The following is an 18,673-nucleotide window of genomic DNA, read 5'->3' as shown; positions in this document are numbered from 1 at the left end:
TCTTATTTGTGAATTTGTGAATATACAACACATTTTGGTGTTGTATTGATTTTGTGTGAGAAACCATGTATGGACAAGGGACGATTGTTAACATATTTATTTATATTAGCTCACCCTTATATTTTGTTGGTTGTGGTTTCTACTTATGATGATCGTATTTTTATACTGGAGTAGATGCTAGTATAAGTGTTGAGGAAGATGCATAATAGAGATGAGAGTTGTGGGGACAACTGTGGGAGTAATTATCTAAGTCATTTTTATAAAGAAGTTTGTTTTCCATTATTAGTTAAACGATTTTATATTTTTGAAAAATCGAGATGTGCATTTTTCATTTTGTACATTGGTGAATAAAGATGTTTTTTTGCTATGTTAAACAATGGTATAAAAGTTTTAATTAGTTATATTTTTGATATAAGCGTGAGACAATATTATTTTAGTATCACCCTAAACATGGTGTTACAATTGGTTGGAGGGGCCTAATGTGACTCAACTAGAGGTTTGCATTACTAAACTTAGCATGAGGTGGACCTAACTTAACTCGGTTCGAGGTGGACTTGACTTGACTCAGCTTAAGTTGAGGCTGACCAAACTTGGCCAGAGATGGGATTGACCCATCTTAACTTGAAGTTGGCCCAAACTAACATAGTCAAAGGTGGGCTCAATCTAACTCAATCTGAGGTGGACATGATCCTACTCGGTCCATGATTGGCCCAAACTCTAATCCAACTTAGCATGAGGTAAGTCCAACCTAACTCGACATGAGGTGGTCCTGAGTTGACTCGATTATATGTCAACCTAACTCTGCACAACTAGATGTGGGCTTATCACAACTCAACCATATGTCGGGTTGATTCAATTTGATTTAAGTAAGCCTAACATTGACCTTACTTGCTCTAACTTGAGGTAGGCTACTAGTACAACGAAGGGAAACGACAACAGTTGTTTTTGACAAGATGCTTCGGTTTTTGAACCGAGGCATATACTGGCGAGGTAAAAAGGTGGGCGACTTTTGGCCTCGGTTTAATGTCCAAGGTTTTCGCTTTCTGTTCCTCTGCACCCGAAGTAATAAGAAAGAAAAAGGGGGGGGGGGGTTATTACCTCAGTTCAACCGAGGTAATAACGTGGGGCCTATGGTAGCGATTCAAGCTAGGACTAATGCCATAACCATTTGTTTTTTTTTTAAATCACGTGCACCCTATGACACCGGTTGTGGTTGAACCGAGGCCATAGACATACTTTCTACCTCGGTTTTGGCGACAACCGAGGCCTATTCTCTTGGAATTTTTTTAAATAACAAGTATGTTTTTGGGATATCCACTATCAAAAAAACAAATTTGCATATAAAACACAATATATACAACACAATATCAACACAAAATCAATATTTACAACACAATGTTTAAAGGATAACGTACAAAGTCTAATAACTATAAACCAAAATGTGCTAATGTATTTTAAATCCTAATAACTATGAACTACTGAATAATCTAATTAAATGTTTTGCAAGTGCCTTCATTAGATATAGAAGTGGCTTCTCAGGAAGTGGAGTAGGAGTCTTGAATCTCTGTACAAGACACATGATATTAATTAGTGTATATGAATTCCAAATGATGGAGGAAAACAAAATTCCTTAACTCTAAATATTATCGTTTCCCAGCCTCTTGTAATATGGACATGAATAATGTGTATCATCCAATACATTACGTAGTATCCGCACTCATATGACCCACTTTGTCCGTGACACTACAATATATCATCATAGTTGTAAATAGTTAGTTAAAATCATTAAAACAAAACAACTATAAGAAAGTATGGCTTTAGCATATGTCAAACCTTGAGAGCCAACCATGCAAGCTTTCTACTGTTAGCAGTTTATCTCCCAACCAACATCATACGTGCTGCAATGGAACTATAAGAAAAACAAGGTTTTAGCATTAATTTATATAACAATGAAAGTCCAAACATTGAGGTTCTTACCAATCAACTACTTGTCTGAGATGTTTGGGAGGAGACTTGTGCAATGAGCAAAACCATACAACATAGCTCTTCGGTACGAAAACAATAAGTAGCTGCCAATGGTGTCTGAAATTGATAATAACTTAATTGTTATATATTAAAATCACATATGGAACTTTGAAGTTAACAAACTTCACTTACCCAAATATATAAGGAATAAAATATAAGTTCTTCCTCCTTGCAAAGTTGTTGGTGAGGTATGTTATGATGTCATCAAAATTATTTGCTTCGTGAATGTCTTGGGGATCAATGAATCCATAGACATCATTGTACCCCAAGTTGTTACTTACACCAAACATATACCTGAAATAAAAAATTACCTTTGATATAAGTATACTTGATATATAAATCAATTTTATATAAATAATTGCTCATAGACTTACATCATCCATAACTGAATTAATGTAATATTCAACTCTTCTCTTCCCGACGCAAGCTCCTTGACATCTTGACTATGCAGGTACATTGGGACCTTAGAGCCTCTCACAAATACATTAGGATGATATTCAACCTTCATAGGCTCATTTGCAATGATGTCACAAAGTTGCTACAATGCATCAAGAGGATCGTCCTCAAATAAACGAGGCTTCTCCTGTCCATGCGTCCTGTTGTTACATGGAAAAATGAGATAACTTTCAACATTAATAACATGTAAACTTTAAAATTGAGAAGTGTAAAGTAGGAGTCCATACCGGGGGGGTCAGAAACATAACCAACCAAGTGTTTAGACCAAATGATAAAGACTGGAATGCCTGTGCCATAGTGAAAATATCATCTGTAGGTAGAGGAACTGAAGCATCTAGGATGATAATGTAGTCTACTAAGACCTTCACCGCATCCTCTGATAGCTCCAAACCATGAACAACAGTTGCTGCCTGAAACACTATTCCACGAGCTACCAACATCGTTTCGTTACCATCTAAAACGTATAACAGACATGGACTAGCATCGTCAATGTCATCTCCTAGGACGGCTGATGCTGAACAACTCCCTTCTGGCTTCTCCCTGTCAGAGTAAATGTTAGATTATACAAATAATAAATTATTCAACAAAAATGTTTATTAATTTTACCTATGGGAGGTACAACATGTTCCTATACAGGAGATGGCTGCAGGCGCATCCCATAACTCTCAAACTGTTGTTGGAACTAGCACATAACTCTATCAGTCACTTCTATAATGACTTCATCATACAATTCCGCCCTAAGATCTGCCCTAAGCGTTTTTGAGATCTATTGTGTCAATCGTTGTTCATGTTCTTCGCTGTATGCATATGAAGTCTGACGCAAAGAACTCCCAAAATAATCTCTAATGCCTACTCCAGTACAAGTAGTACACATTCGTCCAGGGTGCTCAGGTCATCCAATTGCAGTGGTGAGAATATCTTGGTGACCCTCTGGAGTGAATTGACCTTGAGAGCTATGCTCAACCAAGGAGTCTTGTAACATAAATAAACACCATTATTCTTTAAAAAGTTCAATGTAGTATGTATAATGAAACTATTATTACTTTAGGAATAGTGATAACTTACAATTCTTTAGGATATTTCTCGTGCAATCTTAGAAGAGTAGGCGCCCGATGATCTTAAACGAGCCAAATTCCACTTCTCATGCCGAGAAGGTGGAAAAGAAGGTTGGGACCTACCACCCTCAAATGAGGGTTTACCTTCTGCCTTTTTCTTGAGGATTTTCTCCTCAAGCTTCCTATACCTACAACGAGATAATATGTGAGATTTTTTATTTTTAACACTTATTCCTTGTGCTTTGGTTCTTGTTTCCTGTCACATATAATGAATTTGTTCATATGATATAAATTTGTTATTGATGAATTGAATAATATCAACTATACTAACCTGTCATGCCTCTGATGTTCGACTTTATACAAAGAGGCGCCAAGTCTCCTCATCAATGGTCTTATATTTTTCACATGGAGACTCATTTTTATTTGGCTCCAAATACATATCTCGAGGTCAACTTAGTCTTAAAACCCCGAAATTTTTCAACAATAGATGATAAACACTTATTTCTAAGTGTTGCAATATTTGGAATGTCAAATGTCATATGCAATAAACATATTAAAGTTGTATCAGTACAAAATTATCAATATAAACAAATTGTAAGTCAAATGATATTAATTAACTTACCTTAGATCATTCCGTATAATGTTTCGATCAATCTCGCACACATGGTCAAAAGATGGAGTAAGAATATTAATCTTATCACGTGCTAGTACTCCAATGTATGATCTGAAGACATCTGCATTTTGGCCAGATGCCACACCAGTGATCACATTAACATCCATAGGTGTCCTTTCACCACTATTTCTTCTAACCATCAGTTGTCTCAAACTGGTGGCTCCTCTAGTAGGTCTGGATGAGGGAGCATTCCTTGATGAATATGGGTGGTTAGCCATATATCTGTCAAAATAAATAACGAGATGAAATATTAATAAAAGACTTAGGTAATATCATATAATTTAACAAAACATATAATAGGGGTCATATGAAATATTAATAAAAGACTTATGTAATATTAATAAAAAACTTATACACAAATTTGAAATTCATACATAAAGATATGGATTGGTCATATGTATATTCCCTCATTATAATATGACTGAATTGCATGTACACACTAGTACAAAAACAACGTATAATGTCACGCGTTCAACGTCCAACCACTGAACAACCAACAATAAAAATGACCGGTGACATTTTTGTAAATAAATGCAATTATTAAATGTCGTTTAGAATTGTAATTCGACGTAAAAGGATATAAAACGTCGAATGCCCCAGCGTTAGATGTTAAGAGGTTAGTGAATTTAATAAAAATTTGAGCGGGAGATTGAAAATTCATTCACTTTATCTTAGCGCGCGAGACCCTATCCTCTTCTCAAACTTTTCTCGAACGAAGTTTGACGACCATCACATGTAATCTTTCTTTCATTTGATACAAATGCATGTTAATTAACTACTTTATGTATGATTTTCGTTTGTTTTGACCGTTTATTTTCATGCTATTGTTCTTCATAGGCGCATTCTGCTTTCTCTATTACTGGTGACAACACTTTATTTCGACGAACCCACCTTTTAAAGTTAGTTTTCATTTTCATTTTGAAGAACTTATTTGTTGAACTTGTTTGTTATTTTTTTTTGTTGAACTTGTTTGTTGTTGTTTGGTTGAACTTGTTTGTTTGAACTTGTTTGTTGTTGGTTATTTTTGATACTACACTACACTTTCATAGTTCCTTCTTTATAAAATACCAAAACCTGAAATTTGTTGTTTTTCTGCTTTTCAAGTCTCGTAGAGTTGTAAAAAAGGATTATAATTAATTAAAAAAACAAAAAAAACATCATATATTAACAAAATTTGACGTTAAGTTAACGTCATATATTGATCGAATTCGACGTTAATTTAACGTCGAATGTTTTAAATTCGACGTCAATTTAACGTCTCCTGATATGACGTCGTTCGTGAACTCGTCGTTAAAAGGCCAAAATATTCAACGTTGTACGTGATTTTTATATTAGTGACATCATCAACTAGAGGGTGGTCATCCAAATTTGTCGTTATTTTAAATGAACGGTTGTCAGCAATATGAATATTAATCATATTGTCTTCGTTTACTTCAATTTGTTTTTTGCTTTGAAAAGCGACATACTAATGATCAGACGCAGGATCTTTGACATAAAAAACCTGAGATGCTTGATGTACCATGATAAACGGTTTGTCTCGATAACCCACCTTTCAAAAATCAACTAGTGTCATACCTGATTCATCTATTTTCACACCACTTTTATTGTCAAACCGCTTACATTTGAACAATGGAACATAACACTTAGTGTAATCAACCTCCCTTATCTCTTCTATTAGACCATAATATCTCATTGATCCAAGTACATGATTTTGATCTTTTGATGTGGAAAATTGGAGCGACTCAGCTTCTAGACTTACTCCACTATTTTGTACTATGCTTTTATCATCCAAAGTCCTCGTATAGAATGTGCAATTATTTGTTTCATAACCTGTACAACATATGACATCAAACTTTAAACCATTTGCAAGCCATAACAATGTCTGAGAAGAATGTGGCTCTTTGTCAACTTCAGACTTGAACCAAGACATAAATGTTCTGTTATGCTCCATCAACTACCATTTCTCTGATTGTCTTGGATTTTTATTCTTCACAATGGCTTTGTGTGCTTGGAAAAAAGGATAATCTCATTTGTGTTGTTCAATATATAAAGATATGCTTGCAACAATTCTTCGCGATCTTTCGTCACCACATTCACACCTCAGATGCTTTTACATGTAGAACATTTATTCAACCATGATGTGCGAGGAACTCCTATTAGATTTGTTAAAGTCATGTAATCTAAAAAAAACTTGATACTTTCTTCAGCAATATACCTTTCAATCATTGAACCTTCGGGACAATATTGACTTTTTAACGTATCCTTTCAAAATCTTCATATAATGCTCAATAGGATACATCCATCTTAAGCATACTGGTTCGCACAACTTGTATTATCTAACCAAATGAACAAGTAAATGTACCATGATGTCAAAAAAAGATAGAGGGAAAACATCTCTAGTTGACACAAGATGATAACAATCTCGCCTTGAAGTTCATCTAACTTTGTAGGATCGATAACTTTACTACAAATTGACGAGAAAAATGAACATAACTTATTTATGGCCTGCCGAACATTTTTGGGCAAAATTCCATGAATAGCCACAAATAACAATTGTTGCATTAAGACGTGACAATCATGAGACTTCACGACAACAAGCTTTAAGTCCTGCATTGACACTAAACTCTTCATATTTGAAGAGTATCCTTGTGGTAACCTTGATACTCTTTAAACAAAGGCAAAAACTTATCTTCTCTTGTCTGGACATTATATTACATGCAGGGGGCAAATAAGTACGTTTACCAATCTCCTTGGGTGCCAACTCTTCTCGTATCTTCATGTAAACCAAATCCAAACGAGCATTCACTCCATCTTTTGTCTTTCCCTTAATGTTAAGTATTGTACCAATCAAGCTATCACACATATTATTCTCTACATGCATCACATATATGCAATGTCTAACATCTAACTTTGACCAACATGGAAGATCAAAGACTATTGATTTCTTCTTCCAAGGGGTCGTTATAGATGACTTCTTGGAAGTTTTCCCAAATACATGATGTATTTTATTAACGTTTTCAAGAATTTCAAGGCTAGTAAGTGGATTCGGTGCTTTGTCCCTCTCTTGATATCCATTGAATGTTTTTTTAAGCTTCGATATGGATGATTACATTTTAAAAATCTCCGATGATGCAGATACACCGTGTTCCTTCCGTGTTTCAATTGATGAGTGTAGTGTTTTCTTCACATATAGGACATGCTTTATGACCCTTGACACTGTATCCTGACAAATTACCATAAGTTGGGAAATCATTAATGGTGCAAAATAACATTGCATGCATCACAAAAGTTTCAGAAACAAAGGCATCAAATAGTTCAACCCCATCAACCCACAACAACTTCAAGTCTTCAACTAATGGGTTTAGAAAAACATCTATGTCTTTTCCAGACTGCTTTGGACAAGATATAATCATAGACAACATCATGTACTTCCTCTTCATGCACAATGCAGGAGATAAGTTGTAAATTATCAAAATAATTGGCTAACAACTGTGATTAGTACTTAAATGACCAAATGAGTTCATTCCATAAGTGGCTAAACCTAGCCTAAGATTTCTACATTTTTGACCAAATTGGGGGAATTGTTCATCAATATTTTTCCATTGCTTTGAATCAGCTGAATGACAAAGCAGCTCGTCAATTTTTGTCTCATTTGCATGCCATCTAAGGTTTTTAACATCTTTTGAATTCATAAACAAACGCTTAAGTCTTGGGACAATTGGATGCCCATTATTCCCCAATTTTGCTAATTGTGCTTAATTTGACCAGTAATTCTTATTTTCATTAATTTGAATTATTTGAGGCTAATTATTGTCATTATTAATTGTAGGGGAATTTTTTGAAGTATATTTTGGGACATTAAAGAGCTGCCACATCATTCTTCACTTGCCACATTAGCATTTTAGCTTATAATTAAATTGTAATTTCGTTTTAGTGTAGTTTTGGACAGAATTAGTGTTTGGGTCGTTTTTGGTCATTTTTTAGAGAGGCCCAATTGTATTTTATGACTGAGTAATGTGTGTCAAAGGGGGGGGCAGACCCTTCACTCTCCCTCATTCTACATTTTTCATGTTTTGGCTTCTTAGGGAGCTCCATCTTAGGTTTTCGTTTTCTCTTCTCTTTGTATTGAACTCGCTTTCAATTAAGTGAAATTTTGTTTTCCATTCTCATTTCCATTCTCTTGCTTATTTGCGTTTCTATTGCTTTTACTGTTGTTGGAATTTAGTGCTTCGCTTCCATTAACGTTTTTTGGTGCTATTGCGTTTTTGAATTGATTTTCGTTTCTGCATTTTAGTTTGTTTTCTATTTTTGTTTTGTGTTTAATGTTCGTTTTCCAGTAGTGTTTTACTTTGATGCATTGGGTTTCGATTTTGTAATTAATGGCAGCTTAAATTTCTGGGTTGGTATTAATGAGGTTACAATGGTTCCATGAGGTTTCTGAGTTGTTGATGTAATTGCCTTGCTTTGCACCTTGTTGAATTAGTCTTGTACTTGCAATTAGAACATGCTTAGTGGTCTAATTGGGTTTAGTTCTCGCCTAGTTAATTAATCCATAATGTGCACAACCAATTAATAATGTTCAATTCGTTTTCTTAATTCAAATTTAAGACAACCGAATTAATATTCGCTTAGTTGGTTGATTGGTGTTGGAATAGGGTAAGAGCAATGTTTAATTTATTGCTAATCAATGATTGGAAGCATTGTAATTAAGCTAAACACCAACCTGTCTTTGAATTGTGTTGAATTTCGTGTTTTGGTTTGTTAATTCTAGTCAGAAAACTGTCCACATAACCCTTCACCATGTGTTTGATCTAATTCTTGAACCACATTTGGTCTTTGAGAGACAACTTAGGGGTCATTCTCCTAGCTTATACTGCATTTTATTACTCATTAATTTGATTCGGGTACGACCTCGATCATGTGACAACTGTGTGAACTTAGTTGAATCGACATACAAAGGTGTTTCTACATTAGTTGACATCATCTCATACACATGAGGTTTCACAAAATTTTATGCGCCAACATCGCGGATCATGTCCTCTAATTTGTCTTCATCCGGTCGATCTTCTTCCATGGTGGAATTAATAACATTTTCAGTTTGGGAGACAGTCGGAAAGTGTATTTCTTCGCTGTGTCATATCCATGTTGTATAGCATCGTAGGAAACCATCACCGATAAGATGTTCCCTAATTTGGGTTGCGTTCAACTTTCTCCCATTCAAACATTACACAAGGACATATAAACTTCACTTCATCATCACTTCTAGCCTCATTACGTTGCATAAATTGTATAAATTCATCTACCCCTCTCTCGTACTCAACACTAATGCGTGGTAAATTAATCCAACTTCGATCCGTACAATCCATACGTAAATATTCTGAAAGATTCTACAAAATTACAGTACTAAAAAAAATTTTGTATTGATCATTTAATAACAAATTGCGGTTAATTCAATTCAATCATACAATCATACAATTAATAAGCATTGAAATAATCACATATTCAACATAAACAATTTTAAAAATAAAATTGCAAAATTAAAAAGTTAAACTTTAAAATCATATCATCATACAAAATTATACAATCATACAAAAAATTTCAATTCTACAAAATTATACACATTATATGATCATCCAATCACATATTCAATCATACATACAATCATACAAAATTATATGATCCTATTAAAAAGTAAACTTTAAACATTAATATAAGAACCTGATAGTATGAAAAGCCAATAACAAAGGACAACCCGCGATCAAAACGGTAGAAAATTCAACTATGCAAAATTCAAACCTACACAAATATACAAAAAAATATTAGTTTTAGAAGCAAAATCAAACATCAAAACGCAAAAAACAAACTTTGAAAATTTACCTCTAAAGAGGAGAATCGAAAAAACCAAATCAAAAAGACGTTGACGGTGGCCATGACAACAAGCAAAACCAAATTTAAACGGTGGAAAATGGGTGAAAATGGAAGAAAACCACAATGGCGGTCACGTACGTGCTCGAGAGAGAATGTTGTTGTTTCTAAACGAAGAAGACGACATTGTTCCTTTCGTGATTTATCTTTTTTAACCTACGAAAGGTTATTACCTCCGTTCCCAAAAAAATCGAGGCAATAAAGGGGTATGGCCTTGGTTCCCCAAACAACCGAGGCCTATACTCGTAAAAGAAAAATTCAAAATTAATCTGAAATGACAATTTTGAAATTCTTTTCAACTTTTTTGTCTCGGTTCACCGCCAAATCGAGGCCAAATCCTTTGTTAAATTTTAAATTTTACTTAAATATTCAAATTTATTCAGATCAGGATCTATGACCTCGGTTCCCCTAAGAATCGAGGCGAAATCCCTGACGGTCTAACAACCAAATTTAATTTAAGATTTCAAATGTGGAATGTTTAAATTTGGATGGGGGTCTATGGCCCTAGTTCCTGTGAGAACCAAGGCCAAATACCTGTTCGTCTAATTGCCACCTTTATTAGATCAGACTACAGATGTGGAATGTCAGGTTTTTGTAAGGGTTTTTGGCCTCGCTTCTGTAGACAACCGAGGCCAAAAGGCCTGCACAAGGATTTTGATCAGACTATTGACTAGAATGTCGGGTTTTTTTAGGGGTTTTTGGCCTCGATTATGTAGACAACTTAGGCCAAAAGGACTGCATAAGAATTTTGATTAGATTGCTGACTAGATTGTCAGTGTCTCTTAGGGGCTTTTGGCCTCGGTTCTACAGACAACCGATGCCATATACTATATATTGCTTCGGTTTCGGAGCAACCAATGCCTATAATGTGGCAAAAATTGAAAAAATGTCACCGCCCTATTTTATGCTTTAGTTTCTGGTGAACCAAGGCATAACAGGCGCATTAATATCTATTTTTTTTACTAACTCAACTTGACTTGAAGTGTATCTAACTTAATTGTATTAGGATTCCAAGTGTGAGTCTAAGTGGGTAGAAGTGAGAAAGTGGAGTACCATATAAGGGTGAAAACCCATTAACCCACTATCTTAAGTTTTTGGGTAGAAAGTGAAGTCAATCCATTATGTGGTTGGGCTTAAGTCTCATTGTTGTTGCATCTATCCTATAAATCTCCTCCTAGATGAACCTAACAAATGGTATCAGAGTCGATGATTAGTCTTGATGACCAGCTCAGACGAGTACAATATGGTCCCTCTATCGAAAGTTTTCTTAACAAGGGTTCCAACTAAGCGTGTCTCGTTAAGATGAACGACAATATGAAAATGGGTACCTAACTCGACTTGAGGTGGTCTTGAGTTGACTCGATTATAGGTCAACCTAACTCTCCAGCTCTAGATGTGGGCTTATCACAACTCAACCATATGTCGGTTTGATTCAATTTGATTTAAGTAAGCTTGACATTGATGTGGAATAACATACTTAGGTAGAAATAAGCCTAAGACTAAGCAAGAGAAATAAGCAATGGAATTAAAAAGATTAAAAATGGAAGAGAGAAAGGATAAGAAACTTAGGAATTTGAAGGCACGCCACTTGAAATGATCCAAGATAAATGTCAAGGAGGATCACAACTTGTTCTTCACAAGATAAGACCCAAAAAAAGACTAATAGACAAAATTCTATCTCAAAGAAGTAATACAATTGAATGCAAAACACTCTTTATATTCCAATTGGAAGGTGTTCACGGTGTGTGTACAAAGGAGACCTTAGGTTGCTTATATAACACTAATAGATGAAGTAGATGGAGAAAACTAAAGGATGTGGGACTTGGATTTCTTCAAGTCTGGACAAAAACTCTTAAGGTTGTTTTAAGTCCCACATCTCTTAATTCTACAACTTCTTAAGGGTATATGACCTACCTACCTAGTCCAAAGATCAAAACTAAAACTATACATGAGCTAGCTTGCAATACAAGCAACTAAAAAGAGAAGAGACTTATTTATTCTTGTTTCTTTTAAGTCCAAGCTATGTGAAGTCCCATATTGTTTGCACCTTAAAGAAAAGAAGAGTATATAAGCTTCTTTACAACTAATCTAAGAGAAAGAAACTAGAACCTAAAATAGGCAAAATACAAGCCTAAGAAAACCTATGCTATTTCTTTTTATGCTTCTTGTCACTATAAAACTCTTCATTCTTGTCCCATCTATGATCATATCATCCCCTAGGTTGGAGAGGATTTGGCCTCAAATCTTGAAAAACCTGCAAAAAAGAGAGATTAATGACTTATTTCTTTTATAATCCAAAAGAACTCCTCCTGGATCAAATGTTAACCTATAAAAAGCATCAAACATATTGTGAATGAATTGATGTTTTCCAAACAATGTATATAGAAGAGGAATATTAAAAGAAAGCTTCTTTGAATTTGGATTTATTTGCTTAATGAAAACTAGGAATCCTTCTTTTGAAAAATGTTCATTTTTGTCTTGAGTTAAGGGTAAAAAGGAAAACCCTAACTCAAAACATGGTTTGGAAATGGTGTGGAAAGAAGTGGAAATAAGGGATGAGAGAGGTGGGATATTTTCACAAAAGAGTTTAGGAAAGGAAGAAAGCTTAATAATTGGAGAAAAGTGGAAGGATTGAAAAACTCCCCTAAAATTGCTTGAATCCTTTAGAATGATGGGAGGAGAAGGTGCCTTCAGTAGCACTTCCTTTGTAACTAGGACTTTTTCCTTCTCCTTTTCTCTCACAAGTTCTTCTTTTTCTTTCTTTGATTTCTCCTCTATTTCTTTCCTCTCATTTTCTGCTTTTGCCCTCTCCTATCTTCTTTTACTCTTTCCTCTTTTCTATCTTGAAGAACCTCATTTAAACAATTAAGCATGATCTTATCTTTTTCTTCACTTGATGAGGAAGAAGAGCTATAAATTTGTGAAGATGAGGAAGAGTTAGACTCACTAGTGACAGTTGTTTCACCCTCAATGCATGTTGCCTTTTTGTTGGGGCAGGAAGAAGCTATATGACCATATCCTAAGCATTTAAAGCATTTAATATGACTTGGTCTAGAAGGGGATTTAGGTTGGGAAGAAGGATGGTTAGAAGAAGAATGAGGACAAGATTTGTTAATGGGCTCCTTAGAAACATCCTTGGCTTTATCCTTTGATGATGAGGATTTGTAGAAAGCATATCTTGAAGAGTTTGAAAATTTGCTGTGATAAGACTCTTTTTGCAAGAGTTGCTTCTCTACTTTTATGGCCCTATGAACCACTACATCTAAAGTCTCATCATCATAGAATTCAATTATATCTTGGATGTTGCTATTAAGTCCACTAATAAATCTAACTATTTTTGCATGATCATTTTCTTTAGTGTTAGTGCAATGTATGAGCACTTCGAGCCCACGGGCATACTCCTCCACACTTCGTCTACCTTGATTAAGTTGTTGGAGCTTAACCAAGAGTTCCCTAAAGTAGTGAGGAGATACGAAGCGCTGGATTATAATGTCCTTAAAAATTTCCCATGTGCTCGCGGGTGAGCCCATGATGGTACAGTTTCTCCTATTTAGCCATTGTTTGACGTATCCCTCTAGAGGTAAACAAGCTAACTTTACATGAAATACTTCATCTATACTATACAAAGAAAAATATTTATCTACATTAGCCATCCAATCTAAACACATATCAGGGTCTTCTTCTCCATGAAAGGAAGGCAATTTGAGCTTTGGAAATGGAAGACATTGGTCAAAAGCTTTATCTTCTTGATGCTTCTTGGAAGGGCCATGACCATGAGTAGAATGCTTGGGCTCTTGATGTCCATATTCTTGCTTTCCTTTCATCTTAAACTCCGTTTCCATTCTATGGTTGAGAATATCAATTTGCTTTTGGATTTTCTTGAAGGCTTTCTTCATATCCAATTTGCTTTATGTGCTTCCATGAGTGCTATCTCCTTTGGAGGAAGAATGCCTTGAACCTGTAGACATATTTACACAACAAAACAACAGCAAAAACTAACAAGAAAATAGTTAGAATAACAGCAAAAATCACTCCAAAAAACAGTAGCTCACTCAAGGGTTGAAGGCTTATGGTTTTGGCTAAAAGAAAGGAAGGATCGATGTAATTCACTTGCAATCTTCACTCAAGATAGAAGGGTGTATCTGATAAGTGTGATATTTACCTTATATTCACACTTAATTTAATCTCTTTTTCATGTGTTTGTGAAATAAGTTTCATGCAAAGATGTAAAAATTGTTTTATTGTTCATAGATTAGTTTAATTGTCTTTGTGTGTTCATTTTGCAGATGAATAAGGATTGGAGAAGATACAAAAAAGTTCTTAAAAATTCACTATGCACTATTCATCCGTTGACTGACACTATTCATCTGTTGACCGGACACTGTTCATGCGTTGACTTTACTGTTCACATATTGACTTTTTCGCTTAAGCTAGTTTACTTTTGCTTGAGCGAGACTTATTACAGAGCTCATTTAATAGATCGAAAACGCAAACAGAAGGCAGTTGTGGAAGGGGAAACGCTCCCAAAACTCAAGGACGGAGGTGTGAAGGCACAATTTCACTGTAGGAGCTCATGGAGGCCGCTTGGAGCTTGTGGGAACATCTCTTTTCTTTTCCTTGGGTGTCCTTCTTCTTCCATCCACCATGTTTGTAAGACTTAGGGTTCTCCATGGAAGTTGAAAACCAAATTCATCTTGTTAGGGATTGTTGTAGCCTATGAGTTCTTGTGTAATGGATGATTGATTCGTATTTATATATGCTTTTTCTACTATTACTAGTATTCTTGTTTCCAATCTTAAAGCTTGCATGTAATAGGAATGTTCATGACTTGATTTTGGGGTTTCATGGATTATGGGGACGTAAGATGGAACCTAGAACTGAAACAAAAGTCCTTGTGGTGATTGATTTTAGGGATGGAAGATGATTCACATGTTGTCTTAAGATCCTAGCTCATTAATGCAGGTTTGATTGTTAGATTTTCCAAGGGATTGGAGTTTAATAGGGAAAACCTAGGCTCTTTCACCTAAGGGATTAGGGCTAGAGTGTTTTTGTGGATTGACTTTAGTAAATTGATGGAGAGGAGATGAAATTGGGTAAGCACAAGAGTGAAATAGGTGAAAACTAACCTTAACAATGTCATTTCATACCATTTATAGTCTATGCCATATCTATGTGTCTTCAATACCAAAGTCCAACCTCGTAATTAATTGTGAATTTATCTCTTTGCACATGCTTGTAAATGAATGTTGTTCTATTGAGTTCAGATGAGTTGTTAATCGCATAATTCTCTAGTATTACGAGTCTCTTGGGAAAACGATACTTGGTCTTACCATGTTTTATTACTTGAAGCGATTCAGTGCACTTGTCGAAATCTCCCAACAAATCAAAGTCAGAATTTAGAGCACTTAATCAATGAAAAATACAAGTGAAAGGATGTACCATCAACCTCAACAAATACAAGGACACAAGCCAAAACACACACACTTCAAGAGGCCAAAAAATAAATTGAGGTAAGCCTAACTCAACTTGACTTGAAGTGTATCTAACTAAATTGTATTAGGAATCCAAGTGTGAGTTTAAGTGGCTAGAAATGAGAAAGTGGAGTACCATATAAGGGTGAAGACCCATTAACCCTTTGACTTAAGGTTTTGGGAAAAGAGTGGTGTCAATCCCTTATGTGGTTGGGCTCAAGTCTCATTGATGTTGTGTCTATCCTATCAAACTCCTCCTTGATAAACTTAACAAATTGTATTAGAGCCGATGGTTAATCTTGATGATCGGTTTAAATGAGTACAATATGGTACCTCTATATAAAGTTTTCTTAACACGGGTTCTAGGTAAGCTTGTCTCATTAAGATGAATGACAATAGGAAATTGGATACTCAAGGTTGAGAATGCTTCTTCTGGAAAGGGAGGGTACCAATGTAGAAGAGACTCACCCTTGAGGGGGAGATTGTTGGGAATCCAAGTGTGAGTCTAAGTCCAACATCGATTAGAAGTGAGAAAGTCGAACACCATATAAGGGTAAAGACCATTAACCCATTGCCTTAAAGTTTTGGGTAGAGAGTGGTGTTACTCCTTTATACGGTTGGACTCAAGTCTCATTGGTGTTATATCTCCCAGTGAACACCCTTCATTGATAAACCTAACAAATTGAACTTGAGATAGGTTTAACTTCACTAAACCTAACATGAGCATAATGTGGGCTTAACTTAACTCAATCCAACATGAGCTCAACTCTACTTGGTGTGGTGTAGACCCAATACGATTGGGTTCGACATAGGTCTAACTTGACTTGACTCGACTTGATTGGGCTTAAGCGGGTACTACTTAACTCATTCGTCTGACTTGTTCTAACCAAAGGTATGTACAACTTAACCTGACCCTATGTTAGTTAACTCGACATAACCTTTTGTGTGTTTGATTCAAGTCGACCACACATGGGTTCGACTTGAGTATGTCCAATATGGACTTCATTCAACTCAAAACGATGTAGACTTTATCACCCATTTTTTTTGGGTGCAACTTCGCCTAAACCCAACCTATTAATATACTTGATTTGGACTTGACCCAAGTTTACCTTGACTTGAGACGGACATACATAGATCGACCACAAGTTGACCCTATCCTACAGGGCTTTTGTTGTTATTATGGTCCCGTGAATCTTTTCTTTTATTCCCTTTTTTACCTTGTAGATCTATTTAAGTCTTGACTCTTGTGGACCATGATCAATCCTTGTCGATTGACAAAATTGATATGTTTAAAAAATGGTTAGGCTATAGGATTATGATTGTCCCCATGTGGTGGGTGCCTAGTATAAAAACTTGCATTAGAGGTACGAGAGTTATTCTATTTCAATGTAAGTTACCTTTAATACAATGAAATCTCTAGTGCAAATATATGAATTAACTACGCAGTTTTCTTAATAAGGGTTCTAGGTAAGTGTGTCTCGTTACGATGAACGACAATATGAAAATGGATACTCATGGTTTAGAGTGCTTCCGCTGGAAAGGGAGGGTACCAATGTGGGAGGGACTCACCCTTGAGGGGGAGATTGTTGGGAATCCAAGTGAGTCTAAGTCCAACATTGATTAGAAGTGAGAAAGTCGAGCACCATATAAGGGTAAACACCATTAACCCATTGCCTTAAAGTTTTGGGTAGAGAGTGGTGTTACTCTCTTATATGGTTGGACTCAAGTCTCATTGGTGTTATATCTCCCAGTGAACACCCTTCATTGATAAACCTAACAAATTGAACTTGAGATAGGTCTAACTTCACTAAACCTAACATGAGCATAATGTGGGCTTAACTTAACTCAATCCAACATGAGCTCAACTCTACTTGGTGTGGTGTAGACCCAATACGATTGGGTTCGACATAGGTCTAACTTGACTTGACTCGACTTGATTGGGCTTAAGCGGGTACTACTTAACTCATTCGTCTGACTTGTTCTAACCAAAGGTATGTACATCTTAACCTGACCCTATGTTAGTTAACTCAACTTAACCTTTTGTGTGTTTGATTCAACTCGACCACACATGGGTTCGACTTGAGTATGTGCAATATGGACTTCATTCAACTCAAAATGATGTAGACTTTATCACCCATTTTTTGTTTGGGTGCAACTTAGCCTGAACCCAACCTATTTATATACTTGATTTGGACCTGACCTAACTTTACCTTGACTTGAGACATACATAGACCAACCACAAGTTAACCCTATCCTACGGGGCTTTTGTTCTTATTATGGTCCCGTGAATCTTTTCTTTTATTCCCTTTTACCTTGTGGATCTATTTAAGTGTTGACCCATGTGGACCATGATCAAGGCTTATGGACTGGGCCGAATTGATATGTTTAAAAAAAGGTTAGGCTATAGGATTATAATTGTCCCCTTGTGGTGGGTTCCTAGTATAAAAACTTGCATTAGAGATACAACAGTTATTCTATTATAATGGAAGTTACCTTTAATACAATTAAATCTCTAATGTAAATATATGAATTAACTACGCAGTTTTGTTAACAAGGATTCTAGGTAAGCGTGTCTCGTTAAGATGAATTAACTACTCATGGTTTAGAATGCTTCCACTAGAAAGGGAGGGTAGGAATTTGGAAGGGACTCACCCTTGAGGGGGAGATTGTTGAGAATCCAAGTGTGAGTCTAAGTCCAACATTGATTAAAAGTGAGAAAGTCGAGCACCATATAAGGGCGAAAACCATTAACCCATCGCCTTAAAGTTTTGGGTAGAGAGTGGTGTTAATCCCTTATATGGTTGGACTCAAGTCTCATTGGTGTTGTATCTCCCTAGTGAACACCCTTCATTGATAAACCTAACAAATTCAACTTGAGATAAGTCTAACTTCACTAAACCTAACATTAGCATAATGTGGGCTTAACTCAACTCAATCTAACATGAGCTCAACTCTACTTGGTCTGGTGTAGACCCAACACGATTGGGCTCGACATGGGTCTAACTGTAACCTATTTAATCTGACGTGGCTGCCTCTCGTCATCTTCATCCTGACCACTTAATCATCTT

Source organism: Vigna angularis, chromosome 9 (assembly GCF_016808095.1).
Source record: "Vigna angularis cultivar LongXiaoDou No.4 chromosome 9, ASM1680809v1, whole genome shotgun sequence".
NCBI lineage: Eukaryota > Viridiplantae > Streptophyta > Magnoliopsida > Fabales > Fabaceae > Vigna > Vigna angularis.
The sequence above is the reverse complement of the archived record's forward strand: the minus strand, read 5'-3'. Positions refer to the sequence as shown.